Consider the following 17,371-nt stretch of genomic DNA (forward strand, 5'->3'; position numbering starts at 1 on the left):
CAATAATAATAACAATAATAACAATAATAATAACAATAATAATAACAATAATAATAATAACAATAATAATAACAATAATACAACAATAATAACAATAATAATAACAATAATAACAATAATAATAACAATAATACCAATAATAGTAACAATAACAGTAACAATAATAACAATAATAATAACAGAAGTAATAACAATAATAACAATAATAACAATAATAATAACAATAATAATACCAATAATAACAATAATAATAACAATAATAATAACAATAATAATAACAATAATGCCAACAAAAATAACAGTAATAATAACAATAATAATACCAATAATAACAATAATAATCACAATAATAACAATAATATTACCAATAATAACAATAATAATAACAATAATATAAACTATAATAGTAACAATAATAACAATAATAATAACAATAATAATAACAATAAGAATAACAATAATAACAACAATAATAACAATAATAATAACAATAATAATAACAATAATAATAACAATAATAACAATAATAATCACAATAATAATAATAACAATAATAATAACAATAATAATAAAAATAATAACAAAAATAACAATAATACTAACAATAATAATAACAATAAGAATAACAATAATAACAATAATAATAACAATAGAAATAACAATTATAATAACAATATTACCAATAATGATAACAATAATAACAATAATAATAAGAATAATAATAAAAATAGTAATAACAATAATATCAATAATAACAATAATAATACCAACAATAAAAATAATAATAACAATAATAATAACAATAATAACAACAATAATAACAATAATAATAAAAATAGTAATAACAATAATATCAATAATAACAATAATAATAACAATAATAAAAATAATAATAACAATAATAATAACAATAATAACAACAATAATAACAATAGTAATAACAATAATATCAATAATACCAACAATAATAACTATAATAATAACAATAGCAATAAGAATAATATCAATAATAATAATAATAATAACAATAATAACAATAAACATAACAATAATAACAATGATAACAACAATAATATCAAAAATAGCAATAATAATAACAATTATAATAATAATTACTATAATAATGACAAAAATAACAATGATAATAATAATAATCTTAATAATAATAATAATAATAATAACAATAATAACAATAATACCAATAATAATAATAATAACAATAATACCAATAATAACAACAATAATAACAATAATAATAACAATAATAATAACAATAATAATACCAATAATAACACTAATAATAACAATAATAATAACAATAATAACAATAACAATAACAATAATACCATTAATAATAACAATAATAATACCAATAATAACAATAATAACAATAAAAATAGTAATGATAACTATAATAATACCAATAATAACACTAATAATAACAATAATAATAACAATAATAATAATAATAATAACAATAATAATAACAATAATAACAATAATAACAGCAATAATAATAACAATAATAATAACAATAGTAATACCAATAATATCAATAATAATAATAATAATAATAATAAAAATAATAACAATAAACATAACAATAATAACAATAGTAATAACAATAATATCAATAATAACAATAATAATAACAATAATAACAATAATAACAATAATAATAACAATAATAATAACAATAAGAATAACAATAATAACAATAATAATAACAATAATAATAACAATAATAACAATAATAAAAACAATAATAATAATTTTAACAATAGTAATAATAATAATAATAATAATAATAATAACAATAACAATACCAATAATTCCCTGTATGGGTTCCGGGGTAGAATAGACCCAAGGTATTCCCTGCCTGTCGTAAAAGGCGACTAAAAGGGATGTGTTTTCGCGCGACCCTCTGGTGGCGCGAATGATCAGGGACCCTATAAACGGGTAACCCTGGAAAGCGAATGGCCAGAGTCCGTATAAACGGGACCTTCTGGAAAGCGAATGGTTGTGACCCTTATAAACAGGCTCTCCCAGAGTGAATGATCCAGCAGGCTAACTCGGGCACACACAAACACTCCCTCAGGGTCCGTGCAAGGTTCCGGCACGGCACGGGTACCGCGACCCCGACGCAGTACGGAACAAAGAAAACCGATGAAATGCACAAACAAAACTTCGATATACTTCAGGTGGTATACCCTGCAGAGGGACAATCCACCCTGGGTTCCGACCGGAAGAAAGATCCGGTGGCCCATATCAGCGGCGAGGTTTCTGAGGGCCGCAGTAAGTGCAAGAAGTTAACCGAAAATATACCAAGAAAATACGAGAAAAAAGACAAAAAAGCTGGGCACAACTTCTTAGACCTGCAGACACGGAATAGAACGTTGAGTGTATCGAGCGCAGGAAGCGCATTGAGCTGTAGCTCTCTCATCGACAACGACGACGGACAGGCAAATTCAAAAACGGCACAAGCAAGACAACAAAGACTGGACATCACAGCGCTACGGAAACGAGACCTGACGGAACTGCTGACAATAATACACACGACAGCAACAAGGATGGCAGAGGCAGCGGCCATCCAAAAAAACATGAATATAACCGTCAAGACAGGTATAAAGACGATCCTCGAAGCTCCTTATGTCGCGCATAATAAGTGTGCCACGGCGGTTCCGAGGCGGCGGACCAACGACGGCGACACAACCACGGACACAGAGACAGAGACGAACAAACAGGTGACGCCACGAACAAAACGGAAAAGGGAGACGACCGGGGGCCACTCCGGAGTCCGCACAGAAAAGGACCCCGCGAGTGGAACCAGCGGCCGCCTGGCAGACGGTGGTGACAAAGAAAGCGAACAAGAAAGAACGAAAAAAGACAGACGAGACGAACGCTCACGCCCGGCCCGAAAGGCAAGGACCGACCATCAAGCAATCAGGACTGGCCGTACTTGTTAAGCCCGGAAAAGACAAGACGTACGCAGACCTAATACGGAAAATGCGAGAGACAGTAGACCCGACCTAAAACAACGTGACGGTCAAGACTGTCAGAAAGGCGAGAGACGGACTGTGCCTTATAAAAATACAGACAACAGCGGATGGACGAGAAGACTTTCGTCGCGCGCTTCAGAACGCTGTTGGCGACGACGGCAGCGTAAAAGCCATGACCTCCAAGACACAAGTGGAGATTATTGACCGGGACTGCGTGGTGACGAGAGAAGACGTTATACAGGCACTACGTCGGGAGACAGGACGGGACGGAGACTTTGGTACCCATATCTTTGGACCGAACCGGGCCGAGCAGTACATGGCGGTCTGCGATCTTGAATCGCAGGAAGCCAAGACTCTGCTCGGGCGCGGTCGAGTCGGGATAGGATGGTCCATTGTCGCGTACGGAAACGACTCACGGTGACAAAGTGCTACAAATGCCTGGGCTTTGGACACACAAAGGCGAGCTGCAAAGGACCAGACAGAACGAAGAACTGCAGGAAATGCGGTGAGACCGGACATTACGCGACGGACTGTAAAAACAGACTGAACTGCTCTCTATGCGCCGAGGCAGGACGCATGGACGCGGCGCATCTCTCGGGCTCCGGGAGGTGCGCTGCGTTTCGGGTCGCACTGGAGGAATGCAGGGAGCGGGCTGGACGACGGACAGCGTAATCCAGGGAAACCTGAACCGCAGCAGGACAGCTGACATGCTACTACCACAGATAGCAGACGAACTGGACGCGGGCATACTCTTACTGTGCGAGCCATACAGAAAACGGACAACACGGACTTGGTACACAAACGACAACGACACGGTAGCTATCTGGGTGAGGGGTGCTGCCCGTTCCCGGATAACCGGCTGTGGCGCAGGGGAAGACTATGTCTGGGTCAAGGTGGGCACTGTCACCTACGTCAGTGTCTACCTCACCCCAAACTGCGACGCGGCGGAATTCAGGAGAAGGGTAGCGGCCCTCGAGGACGGAATCAGGGAACTGCCCGGGGACCTGGTAGTCGCTGGGGACTTCAACTCGAGAGCGATCGAGTGACGCATGCCAGCGACGAACAGACGAAGACGACTGCTTCTGGAGATGGCCTCAAGGCTAGACCTAGAAGTAGCAAATACAGGAAATACGCCGACATACAGACGACCGGGATACGGTAACTCTATCCCAGACGTAACAATGACCTCAGACAGACTGCTGACACAAGTAAGACGATGGCGGGTGATCGAAGATTACACGGCCAGCGACCACCAGTACATCGCCTTTGAGTTAACAAGAAAGACAGCAAAGGCACAGAAAAGACAACGACAACCTCAGCGGTGGAACACGAACAGACTCGACAAACAAAGGCTTTCAGAGGAACTGGCGACAACGCCGGCCCCGATCGCCAGTGTTCCCCCGGATCTGACCGGCCGGATCAGGGCGAAAGGACTTACAGACGAGACAGCTAAACTAACAGAAAGGTTGTGTGAAAGTACGATGCCGAGGAAACACCTCAGACGAAACAGACAGACACAATACTGGTAGACGAACGAAATCGCTGAACTGCGGAGGGGTTGCCTCGCAGCACGCAGAAGGGTTACAAGAGCTAAAGGTAGGCCTGTGAGAGAAGCACTCCAGGCCAATTACAGAAAAGAACGTAAAAGACTGACTAACGCTATCCGAGACAGTAAGACGAAGTGCTGGAGGACGCTCTGCGAGGAGGTGGACCGCGACCCGTGGGGTGCCGGTTACAAGATAGTGACCGGCAAGCTGGGGGCTCGGGAACCACCTGTACTCAAGGATGCGGAATCCATGCGGCGCATCGTGGACGGACTTTTCCCGAAAAACCCCCTGCGAACAGAAACGACAGACGAAGACGGGACAGCGGCGGTTGTCGCCTTCACAGCTGAGGAGCTCTTCAGAGCGGCTAAGGCGATGAAGGTTGGCAAGGCGCCGGGACCAGACGATTTGCCGGGGGAGGTTGTACGGCTGATGGTCAAACAGAGGCCGGACATCTTCCTCGACCTTTACAACACCTGCCTACAGACAGGGACTTTCAGCGATCGGTGGAAGGTGGCGAGGCTGGTCCTCATCTCTAAGGGTAAGGGGGACCCCAGCACGCCATCGGCCTACCGGCCGCTGAGCCTACTGGACACGACGGGAAAACTTTACGAACAGTTACTTAGACAGAGAATCACAGGGACGATTGAAGCTGGGGGAGGCCTCTCAGACCGTCAGTTCGGCTTCCGAAGGGGTCGGTCGACCGTTGGAGCGATCCAAAGGGTCGTTGACACCTTCCGGGAAACAGACAGATACTGCCACGCAACGCGACCTATCGTGTTGCTGGCGACATTAGACGTTAGGAACGCCTTCAACTAGGCCAGGTTGGTGGATATCTTACAAGCGCTCAAAAACGCTTTCGGGGTTCTGCCGTACTTGCTCCGTGTGGTGAAGGATTACCTACGAAACAGACGACTGACGTACGAGACGACAGAAGGACACATGACGAGACAGATCACCGCTGGGGTTGCCCAAGGATCTATCCTCGGACCGGATTTTTGGAACGCGACCTATGACAGCCTGCTCAGACTGGAACTCCCGCTTGACGTATCTCTCGTCGCATACGCCGATGACGTAGCGAAGGTGATCGTGGAGCGGACCCCAGAGCTGGCGCAGTTAAAACTGAACCAGACAATGAGACGAGTCAGACGGTGGATGACAGACCACGGACTGCAACTCGCGACGGAAAAGACAGAAATGCTGATCCTCACAAGAAGACGCATTCAGACGAGACTACCCATGACGGTTGGGACAGAAACAATCGAGACCAGGGGGAAGGTCAAGTACCTGGGGGTAACCCTAGATACGAAGATGACCTTCTGGCCTCACATACAAAGGACAGTCCAGAAGGCGGCCGAAAGAGTAAAATCTTTAAGTCGCCTGATGGCAAACACGAACGGACCGAGAACAAGGAAACGGAGACTACTGATGTCGACAGCCCACTCGATCCTCCTGTACGGGGCAGAGGTCTAGGCAGACTCCCTGAAGACAAAGAAGTACTGCCACGCAATGATGACGATACAGAGACAGAGCGCGCTGAGGATCTCCTGCTCCTACCGGACAGTCTCTGCGCAGGCTGTTCTGGTCGTGGCAGGCGTGATTCCCATAGATCTTTGGGAATTTCTTTCCCTAAGTTACTAGGCGCGTTCACACTGACGCGAGGAACGGCTGCGGAGAAAGGAATGGGCCTAGGAGACTCCGTGTGGAGGAAAGGAATTTCCAATTATTTCTTTGATCCCGTAGGACGATATTTTATTTGTCGGCGTGGTGTGCCACGTGGTCACGTACAGAGATAAGTACACAAGAGCGCGATGAGAAGAATGCGACCGGACGGTGCGATGGACGAAGCAGAAGTGAAGTGTTTCTTCCTGCGTGTGTACCGCCACGGCGATCCAGGCATCCGAAAGTGGGGATAGCAACAGTCGCCGTGGTCACTCTTCCGCTCTGACCAATCAAAGGCGTGGTCAGGCCAATCAGATGCCCCTGCGGAGCCGCGTCACGAGGTGCTTGCGTATATTAGTGCCGGCGGCCGAGAGATGTCAGCACTTTTCCTGCGCGCGCTGCTACAGCTGCGCGCTGTTGGCCAAGAGATGTCGGCACTGCGCTGGTGCGAGACGCCACAGCCACTCCCCCTCTGGACCGGCTGCCGGAGGCAGGCGGAAGGTAACTCTGCGGAGGATGTTGGGCCGATGCTTCTGTCTGGGTGCTCCGCTGTTAGGCATGATGGTGCCTGGTTTGGCGGAGGGCGGTGGCGAGACAATGAGAGGTCTGGACGCCGGAGGTGGGTCCCGATTCACTAGCCGAGTTTCAGGTGCTGGCAGTGGTGAGGACGATGAAGTCGGCGACAGCGGAGGCGGTGCCGAAGACTGTGTCGCGGTGAGAGCCGGTGCACGGTTCAGATTCTTTGGAGTCTGGGCGGATTTTGACAGCTCCGGAGCAGGCGAATGAGCGCGTGCGTCTGACGGGTGGTCGTCCGAGGTGTCCAGGTATGCTGGCTTTAGGGCGTCTGTAGACACGGCCTTTTCAGCGCCGTTCACCAGGATGACATACACTTTGTCATTGATGCGGCGGATGACTTGGTGTGGTCCTGTGTACGGAGGTTCGAGCGGTTTTCTGACCGTGTCGACTCGCAGGAAAACGTGCGAGCATGTTCGGAGGTCCCTGAAGAAGAAAGGGCGGTGGCGCGAGTGGTCCGTTGCCGGCGTTGCACTTAGCGTCTCCATGAGTCCCCGTAGTCGACCGACGAAGGAGGTCGGGTCGACGGGTGAACTGCTGGGCGTAAAGAAACCGCCGGGAATGCGAAGCGTTGTGCCGTAGACCATCTCTGCCGGCGAGGCTTGCAAGTCCTCCTTGTACGCGTTCCGTAGGCCGAGTAGCACAAGAGGAAGTGCGTCGGGCCAAGGAGCTCGAGCGCACATTAGTGCTGCCTTGAGTGTTCGGTGAAACCTCTCCACCATGCCGTTGGCCTGAGGGTGATGAGGTGTGGTGCGGATCCTGGTGGCCCCCGAGGCCTGAGCGAGTGCGGCGAAGAGTGCCGACTCGAACTGGGTGCCTTGGTCCGAGGTGATGGTGAGCGGGCATCCCTTGTCCGCAATCCAGGCCGATGTGAAGGCCCTGGCGATGGTTTCCGCCCGGATGTCCTTGAGAGGAACAGCTACTGGCCATCTGGTGAATCGGTCGATGATGGTAAGGCAGTACCGGTATTCTCCTACCTGGGGCAGCGTGATGAGGTCGACGTGCACGTGCTCGAATCGACTTTCCGTGGTTTGGAAGCGGGAAAGTTCTGCGCGGTTGTGTCGCGCGACCTTGGAGCGTTGGCACGGTAGGCAAGCGCGTGCCCATGCGGTGACGTCCTTACGTAGACCGGGCCAGATGAACTGCCTCGATACATCTCGTACCGTTGCGCGGACACCCGGGTGAGCCAGACTATGAATGGCTTCGAAGGCGGCTGTGCGGAGCGAGCGGGGTAGGTATGGCCGTACTCGCCCGTCGTGTATGTCGCAGGTCACCTCGAATCCTTCGATGTTGAGTCGCTGAAGATTGAGTGAGGTGCGTGCTGCGAGCGCTGGAAGCTCGTCGTCCTTGTTCTGTGCTGCGGCGATAGCCTCTGGGCTAAGTGCCGAAGGCAAGCTGATGGTGGCGCAGGTTGAGGTTGGCGGCGTCGGCGATGACGTAGCAGCGCTTGTGGGCCCCTCCGGAGCTGGAGCGTCCTCCGTTGTCCGGGAGAGAGCATCGGCGACGACGTTGTCTGCGCCGTCCACGTGCTGGAACGTGACGTCAAACTGAAGTAGGAAGTCCAGCTGACGTTGTTGACGTGGTGAGGCCTTGTCCGAGGGTTGGTTGGCCGCGAAGGTGAGCGGACGATGGTCCGTTAATACTGTAAATGGACGACCTTCGAGGATACGTCGGAAGTGGTGAACTGCCAGGAAGACGGCTAGGAGCTCCCTGTCATAGGTGCTGTAGCGAGCCTGCGTTGGTGACAACGTCTGTGAAAAGAAACCGACAGGCTGCCATTCACCGTTAACCAATTGTAGGAGCGCGGCACCAACGGCCGTGCTGGATGCGTCGGTAGCCAGCCGAAGAGGAGCAGTAGGCGACAGGAAAGCGGTTTCCACTGCTCCGGCAAGGCTGCGTCGTGCGTCCTCGAAGGCTCGATCTGCTGCGTCGTTCCAAACCAGCGGACGCCGGCTGCTCTTGGGAAGACCCCGAAGAAGCTGGTTGAGCGGCGCCTGGATGTGAGCAGCGTGTGGTAAGCTCCTCCTGAAGAAGTTGATGACGCCCAGGAAGCGTCGCAGGCCTTTTGGTGTGGTAGGCTTCTGGTAGTTCCGTATGGCGTCGATCTTGCGCTCCGGAGGGCGAATACCGTTGGCAGAGACCTGGTAGCCCAGGATGGTGACGCTGGGCAGTCCGAGCTGGACCTTGTCCACCTTGTAGGATAGGCCGGCCTCCCGTAGACGGTCGAAGAGCATCCGTAGGTGACGTAGGTGTTCTTCGTGCGAGGCGGACCGGATGAAAAGGTCGTCGATGTAGCTTCGGACGAACGGTAGGTCCCGGAGTAAGGAGTCCATGAACCGCTGGAACGTCTGTGATGCGTTCCGAAGACCTAGCGGCATCCTCTGGAACTCGTACAGTCCGAACGGCGTCGTGACCGCTGTTTTCTCGATGTCTTCCTTGGCCATCGGAATCTGGAAGTACGCCTCCTGGAGGTCCAGTACCGAGAAGACCGAGCAGCCGCCGCTATCCTCGAGTAGGTCCTCGATGACAGGAAGGGGATAGCGATCCGGAAGCGTGATGGCGTTGAGACGACGGAAGTCGCCCGTAGCTCGGAACCCGCCTGTAGGTTTTTCCACCAGGTGCAGAGGGCTGGCCCATGGACTTGACGAAGGCCTGATGACTCCCTGACGCAGGAGGCGGTCGAACGTGGCTTTCGCCGCTGCTAAGCGCTCGCCGGAGAGGCGGCGCGGTCGCTCGAAGACAGGCGGTCCGGAGGTTGTGATGCGATGCACCACTGAGGAGCCCTGAAGCGCTGCTCCCCTCTCCGAGGGCTGGGCGAGGTCTGCGTACTCAGCGAGCAGCTTGTCGTAGGCGGTGCGATAGTGGAGATCCAAGGGTCCCGCGATGGCGTCGACCCCGTGAACGGAAGCCTTCCGGTAGTGCATCGTTGATTCCTTGGAAGAGGCCGGGTCGATCAGTCGTTGCCTTCGAATATCCACCAGGAGGCCTGTGTGGTTGAGGAAGTCCGCTCCTAGGATGGGTACGGGCATGTCGGCGACGGTGAATACCCAGGGGAACTCGCGTTGCAGACCCAGGGTGAGCGTAAGTAGGCGTCGTCCATAAGTGGGGATCGGTGACCTGTCGGCCGCGATGAGCTGGAGACTGTCCTGGGACAACGGTCCGGAAACCAGGCGGCGCGGCAGGAGTGATACCACGGAGCCGCAGTCGATGAGCATCGCTTGTCTGAGCGAGCTCTCGTGAACGTGGAGGCGGAAGTCCGAGAAGGATCGAGCGGCGCCACCGTGTACCGCCAAGTTGTGCGGCGGCGCTACTCGTTTAACGCCCTGTCCTGTTCGTAGCTGCACGGTGGGGTGCAGTTTAGAGCCCTCTCCTGGAATTTCCGGTGGTAGCGACACCAAGGCGATCTCGTTGACGTGGCGCCCCCCGGCTGCGCGTGGCCGGGAGCGTGATCGAGAGCGTGATCGACCGCCGAGGGTGATTGTCAACCGGTGGAATTGGTCGGCCATCCGGTTGAGTTGATCGGTCGTCCGATTAAGTTGATCAGTCGTCCGGTTAAGTTGATCGGCCATCCGGTTGAGTTGCTCGGCCATCCGATTGTTAGAGAAGGTCAGGTTTGCGAGTGTCGCGTGCATCGCCGTATGCTCCCCGTCCCCGTTGTCCCGCCGAGGTGGGGGCCCGGGTAGGGCGGTGCCTGGCGGAGAGAGAGAGCGCCCCTGTCGGGTAGCACAGACGCCCGGCGCGAACTCGCAGACGCCGTCGGCCCTGGCGGCGAGCTCGTCCAGGTCCATGGTCTGCAAGAGCCGCAGCAGCTGGGAGATTTGCGGAGGCAGGAGGTCGAACCACCGGACCTTGATGGCGTCGTCACTGACGTTGTCGCCTGCGAGGTGGCGCATGTGGCGAAGGAGCTGAGACGGCGAGCGGTCGCCCATAGTGAGGCCGGAGAACAGCTTCTGCAGCCGTCTCTCCACGGTGTCGCCTAAACGAGCGATGACGTGCTTCTTCAGCTGCTCGTATTTACCGGTAGCGGGTGGCGTCCTCAGCACATCCTGGAGCTCCTCGATCGTGTCCTGGTCCAACTCTGCTAAGGCGACGTAGTAGCGCTCGTCGTCCGAGTGCATCCCGTGGTTCATGAAGATGGCCTCCAGCTGCATGAACCAGAGGTCCGGGTGGCGACGCGTGAAGGGTGGATAGCGGGCAGGTCGGCGTCCGGCGTCGCTGGGCTGGCCGGCCTCGGCGCGTGTGCAGGCGGTGGTCAAGACGTCGGAGGTCGGCGCAGTGGCCGATGCCGTATTCTGGCGCTCGGTGTCGCGCTGGGAAGCCTCGGCGCGTGTGATGGGCATCTTCCTCTCTTTTCTTTCCTTTTGAAGGCGAAGAGGTGCCGGTAGTGAAGGAGAATGTGGTACTCACGCGAAGAAAGATGGCGCCGGAGAGCACGTGGCGTTGATGAGCACGTGGTGATGCAGAACACGTGGTGTTGCCGAGCACGTGGTGCTGAGAATCCAGTGGTGTGGAGAGCACGTGGTGCTGAGAAGATGGTCCTCGGGATCACGTCGGGGTCACCAATTTGGGAATTTCTTTCCCTAAGTTACTAGGCGCGTTCACACTGACGCGAGGAACGGCTGCGGAGAAAGGAATGGGCCTAGGAGACTCCGTGTGGAGGAAAGGAATTTCCAATTATTTCTTTGATCCCGTAGGACGATATTTTATTTGTCGGCGTGGTGTGCCACGTGGTCACGTACAGAGATAAGTACACAAGAGCGCGATGAGAAGAATGCGACCGGACGGTGCGATGGACGAAGCAGAAGTGAAGTGTTTCTTCCTGCGTGTGTACCGCCACGGCGATCCAGGCATCCGAAAGTGGGGATAGCAACAGTCGCCGTGGTCACTCTTCCGCTCTGACCAATCAAAGGCGTGGTCAGGCCAATCAGATGCCCCTGCGGAGCCGCGTCACGAGGTGCTTGCGTATATTAGTGCCGGCGGCCGAGAGATGTCAGCACTTTTCCTGCGCGCGCTGCTACAGCTGCGCGCTGTTGGCCAAGAGATGTCGGCACTGCGCTGGTGCGAGACGCCACAGATCTTTTTGCTTTTGAGCGCAAGAGGATCTACGGAAGAAGCGCAGACACAAGACTACAGGACGCAAAATCGACAGAAAGGGACAACACTATGCGCGCGTGGCAACAGCGCTGGACGGAAGAAAGAACAGGCAACTAGACAAGACGACTCATCAAGGACCTAAGACAGTGGACAAAACGAGATTTCGGGGACGTAAACTTTTACGTAACACAACTCCTGACAGGACACGGGTACTTCCGACAATACCTCCACAGAATGAACAAAGTACAGACACCAAACTGCACATACTGTGGACACGAACGAGACGACGCGAAACATACCTTCTTCGCATGCGACCGCTGGACTGACCTAAGACGGAGACTCGAAGCGACCGTGGGAGACATCACCCCTGACAACATTCTGGAGGTGATGCTCTACGGAAATGACTGGTGGCAATTAGTCGCCACATATACGGAGACTATTCTAAGACGGAAGAACGCGGACGGCTGCCTGACATGACGGACCTGACGCAATAAAACAGACTGAACGACACACAGAACACAACAGACAAATAACAAAACGACACACGGGCAAGACCCCCAACCAGAAGTAATACTAAAGCAATCCCTGGTTGGGGGGAGACGCGGACGACTACGCGGACAGAAGTGGATTTTCCCCTCGCCTGAACAAGGAAAGAACAGCGGCGGGGGGGTTTAGCTGATATGCGTTTCGGACAAAAGGACGAGACGAGAGTTCAGCACACGGGGGTCGACTCTGCCTCTGACGTCGAGGGGCGATCCTTGACTGTGAGGGCAGGGCCGACGCCTATGGTCTATAAAAGATTTGCCCTTAATATTTACCACGATAAAAAAAAAAAAAAAACAACAACAACAACAACAATAATAAAAACAATAATAATAATAATAACAACACTAATAATAAAAATAATAACAACAACAATAAAAATAATAATAATAATAATAATAATAATAATAATAATAATAATAAAAAATAATAATAATAATAACAATAATAAAAATAATACCAATAATAATAACAATAAACACAATAATAATAACAATAATAACAATAATAATAATAACAATAATAACAATAATAATAACAATAATAACAAAAATAATAACAATAAAAATAATAACAATAATAACAACAATAATACCACAAGTATAACAATAATAGTAACAATAATAACAATAATAACAGCAATAATAACAATAATAATAATAACAATAATAACAATAATAATAACAATAATAACAAAAATAATAACAATAAAAATAATAACAATAATAACAACAATAATACCACAATAATAACAATAATAGTAACAATAATAACAATAATAATAACAATGATAACAATAATAATAACAGTAATAACAATAATAATAACAATAATAAAAACAATAATAATAACAATAATAACAACAATAATAATAATAATAATAATAATAATAATAATAATAATAATAATAATAATAATAATAATAATAATAATAATAATAACAACAATAACAACAGTAATAATAACGACAATAATAATAATAATAATAATAATAATAATAATAATAATAATAATAATAATAATAATAATAATAATAATAATAATAATAATAATAATAATACTATAATAACAATAATAACAACAATATTAACAATGATAACAATAATAATAACAGTAATAAAAAAATAATAACTAATAACAATAATAATACACAATAATAACAATAATAATACCAATAATAACAATAAATAATACCAATAATAACAATAATAATACCAATAATAACAATAATAACAATAATAATATCAATATTACCAATAATAATAACAAAAAACAACAATAATAAAAACAATAATAATAACAACAATAACAATAAGAACAATAATAATAACAATAATAACAATAATAATAAGAATAATAATAACAATGATAACAATAATAACAATAATAATACCAATATTAACAATAATAACAATAATAAAAAGAATAACAATAATAATAACAATAATAACAATAATAATAACAATAATAACAATAATAATAACGGGAGTACGCGCGCAGCCGTCGAAGCGAAAGCACGCTTCTTTGCCGTCGAGCCGATAACTTCGTATTCTTCGCAAAAGGTACACATGAATTTTCACGTAACCTGCTGCGAAAGAAACGAGTACAGGCGCGTAAAAAGAGATGTGAAATCTGAAAAAGGTGGAAAAGTGAACATCACCCCCACATCACCCCCACACAAAATTAATGCTCAGGAGGAGCAAAGACATGCAAAGTGAGTAACGCTTTGTCTTTATTTGAAAAGATAACGTAGCAAAGATTCTAGATAAATGAAAAACTCATTATAATACAATACTTTCGAAAAATATTCTATTAAATACTCGAAACCAAAAGCAGATGGAAAATTAGATATTATATATCATATGCATAATTTCATTAATTACACTTGATGGATAGAATTTTTGAAATAACAGTTAACGACCAACCGTTAAATATACACAAAGAGATTATAAATAACTTAAACAATGACATGGGAATAACACCAAAAAAGGTAAACATCGGTAACTTCCACAGAGAACATATCATAAGTAAAAACATAAACAGATGAAGAACAAAGCTTACAGGTAAATAACAGTATAATGTTTATTTAAAAGAAACTGTAAATAACAAGCAAACACTGAACTTAAACCTAACGACTCAGCTGAGATCAAGCGTTAGGAAAACTATCACAGAGTTTGTCTGGAGATAGACAAAGGAAAAATTTCAAATACGTGAGAAGGAGGAGTACAACCTCCCCCCCCCCAAAAAAAAAAAAAAAAAAAATCCAGGGCTCATCTGGCCCGGATGTCAGCACCCTGTAAGGGCTTGCAGCCAGGTTACGGCAGGGTCACGAGGACTATGTGCCGAAATAGCTCAGTTGGGAGAGCGTTAGACTGAAGATCTAAATGTCCCTGGTTCAATTCCGGGTTTCGGCAGGCGAAATATAATATTTATAATTATAATATTATATATGTGTGTTCAATTTTATTGCGCAGAATCGCCATCCGTGTGTGCTGTGCGTACCGGACGGCCTCCTTCCATGCGGTCATGATGGTTGCAGGGATTATTCCCCTCGCAGTGATGGTCAAGCGTTCGAAGCGTACGGTCACGGATCAGGTAGCTCGTGCTTTGCGAATACATCTCGGACAATCAAGTGCAATATCGAGTGCAATATCGAGGGTAACAATTGGGTTTCCTTCTTTCTCATACCCCTGCTTTATTTCTATACTATCTTTTATTTTTTTTTATCTTTTAATTTCATCACCCTCCCTTGTTACTGAAAAACAAACAGTAAATGCACATAACAAACACGTAAAATCGGGCGAGAAAAATGTGTAATCCCTGCTTCCCCGAAACACCCCTCCGAGCCTAATATCGCGGGAGATAATTAACAATATGGAAATTGAAGAGGAATCAAATGAAGTGCTAGACAGAACAATGGCCTCAAACGACAACACAAAGGCAAGACACCAAGAATGCTCCCCACCAAGAGCTCCTGGCTCAGCACTGCACGATAACCGGTATAAACAGACAAAAGGACAAGGAATAACTCCACTGGACAAACTATTTATCCAAGCAAGAAAACAGCTTGGATATAGACCAACAACACCGACAGGCCTAGCACCAAATTTAGCCGCAGCGAGAAAAAGACCATTGGAAAACTCGCCAACAAGTGCAACAACATCGCAAATACGCACCGAACAAAGCGACCACCAACGGTCGTCCGAATGGAACGAACCGAAAAGAGTGGCTAGACAACCGCGATTACCGGACAAAGCTAAGATTCAAATTGAAAACAAATACGCGCGCCTGCTGGACTACGAAGACATCGAGCAGGACGCCAACCAAGGGAGGGAACACAGCACACAACCGGCCACTGCACCATGGCCAGCCCTACCGCCACCTAGGCCGACAAGGAATATCGGAACGACCAGTAGCGCCACTCCACTCCACCGCGCAGAGGGCAGGACAATGAACCCTGCAACACCGACGGAACATCACCCCAGCCAAAGCCAGAGGGCACCCCTCGCCGAGCGAAGGGGGGAAGAACCCAGACGCGGCAAGAACCGTCCACCGCCGATTTACGTATGTGATATACAATTCGAGAACATAAAAGGTGTTCTCAAAAAAATGAATTTAAAAGACCTTATTATAAAAAAGACAGATAGTGACACGTGCACAATCTTTGCCTCGTCACTCTCCACCTATAAAGACACTATCAACATCTGTAAGGTTAATCAATTTAAATTCTACACCTATACGCCAAATAGCGCGAAACCTAAAAACTTAGTTCTCAAGGGCATAGAAGGCAATGTTTCAGCCGAGGACATCAAAAACGATCTGCTCAGCTTTAACTTGCCTAACACTAACATCACAAAGGTATCAAAAATTAAATTCCACAAAAATAGCGAGAAAGAACATTTTTTAATTCAACTAAGCAATGATAGTGATACCCAAAGTATCACGAAAATTAGACACTTAGACATGCAAAGAGTCTATTGGGAACCTCTCAAAAGGAGAGGTCTCTTCTAATGTGTAAAATGCCAACGTTTCGGACATTCTAGCGTTAACTGTTCACTGGGATACCGATGCGTCAAATGCGGCAAAGACCATGAACCGGGAAAATGCACAATCCCGAAGGGCATAAACGAACTCAACACTTTATACTGTGCGAACTGCCAAAGCGCAGGACATCCAGCCTCATACAAAGGCTGCCCTTATTATAAGTTCGCGAGAAAAATACATGTAGATAATCGCGCTTCAAAAAATCTAGAAAGAACTAAACGCATAAACCTAATTAATAATTACGTCGACAAAGCCACCACACCCCACCCAGCCAACCCTAACACTCAACATAACATACCAGCAAGAAATAACATCCCTAACCGCATCCAAAACCTCAATAACACACAAAACGCATGGTTCAGTACCAAAAACACAAACGAACACCTTTTCGGCAATAACAGCCGCAGTGATGTCATCTATAACACTAGCAACAACAATAACAACTTCAATTTTGAATCATTTCTCACCCGCATAGAGCAACAAATAGACAGAGCAATTAACAACAAACTAAACTAAATACAAACAGCGATTAACAACAACACTAAGCGAATTGACACCATATTCGAATATCTCAACACAAGCCTCGAATATGTTGACTAATACCAGTAGCTTTGCCACTTCCAACCACACAGATAACAATCAAATAATCGCTAATAAGTGTATCAAAATCGCAGCCATTAATGTTAACTCCCTTATATCCCTCAGTAAAAGATATGAACTTCTCAACTTCATCAAAACCAATAACCTCGACATCTCATTAATCAGTGAAACCAAACTAAACAAAAACCATAAAATACAATTCAAAAATCACAATATCATAAGAACAGACAGACCCAACAGTACCAGAGGCGGCGGTACTGCAATCATTATAAAAAACAACATAGCTCATCAAATAATTTACTCCCCTTCATC

At 46.3% G+C, this 17,371-nt stretch overlaps 1 non-coding gene across 1 annotated transcript; it reads left to right on the top strand.

Moving 5' to 3' along the window:
* The first annotated feature begins 14,756 nt into the window (after positions 1-14,756).
* Positions 14,757-14,829, top strand: TRNAF-GAA (transfer RNA phenylalanine (anticodon GAA)). Its single transcript has one exon. It is a non-coding gene; the product is annotated as a tRNA-Phe (tRNA).
* Positions 14,830-17,371: the final 2,542 nt, after the last annotated feature.

Source organism: Polistes dominula, unplaced genomic scaffold (genome assembly GCF_049000335.1).
Source record: "Polistes dominula isolate Pdom_NZ unplaced genomic scaffold, Pdom_raw_medaka contig_331, whole genome shotgun sequence".
Taxonomy (NCBI): Eukaryota; Metazoa; Arthropoda; class Insecta; order Hymenoptera; family Vespidae; genus Polistes; species Polistes dominula.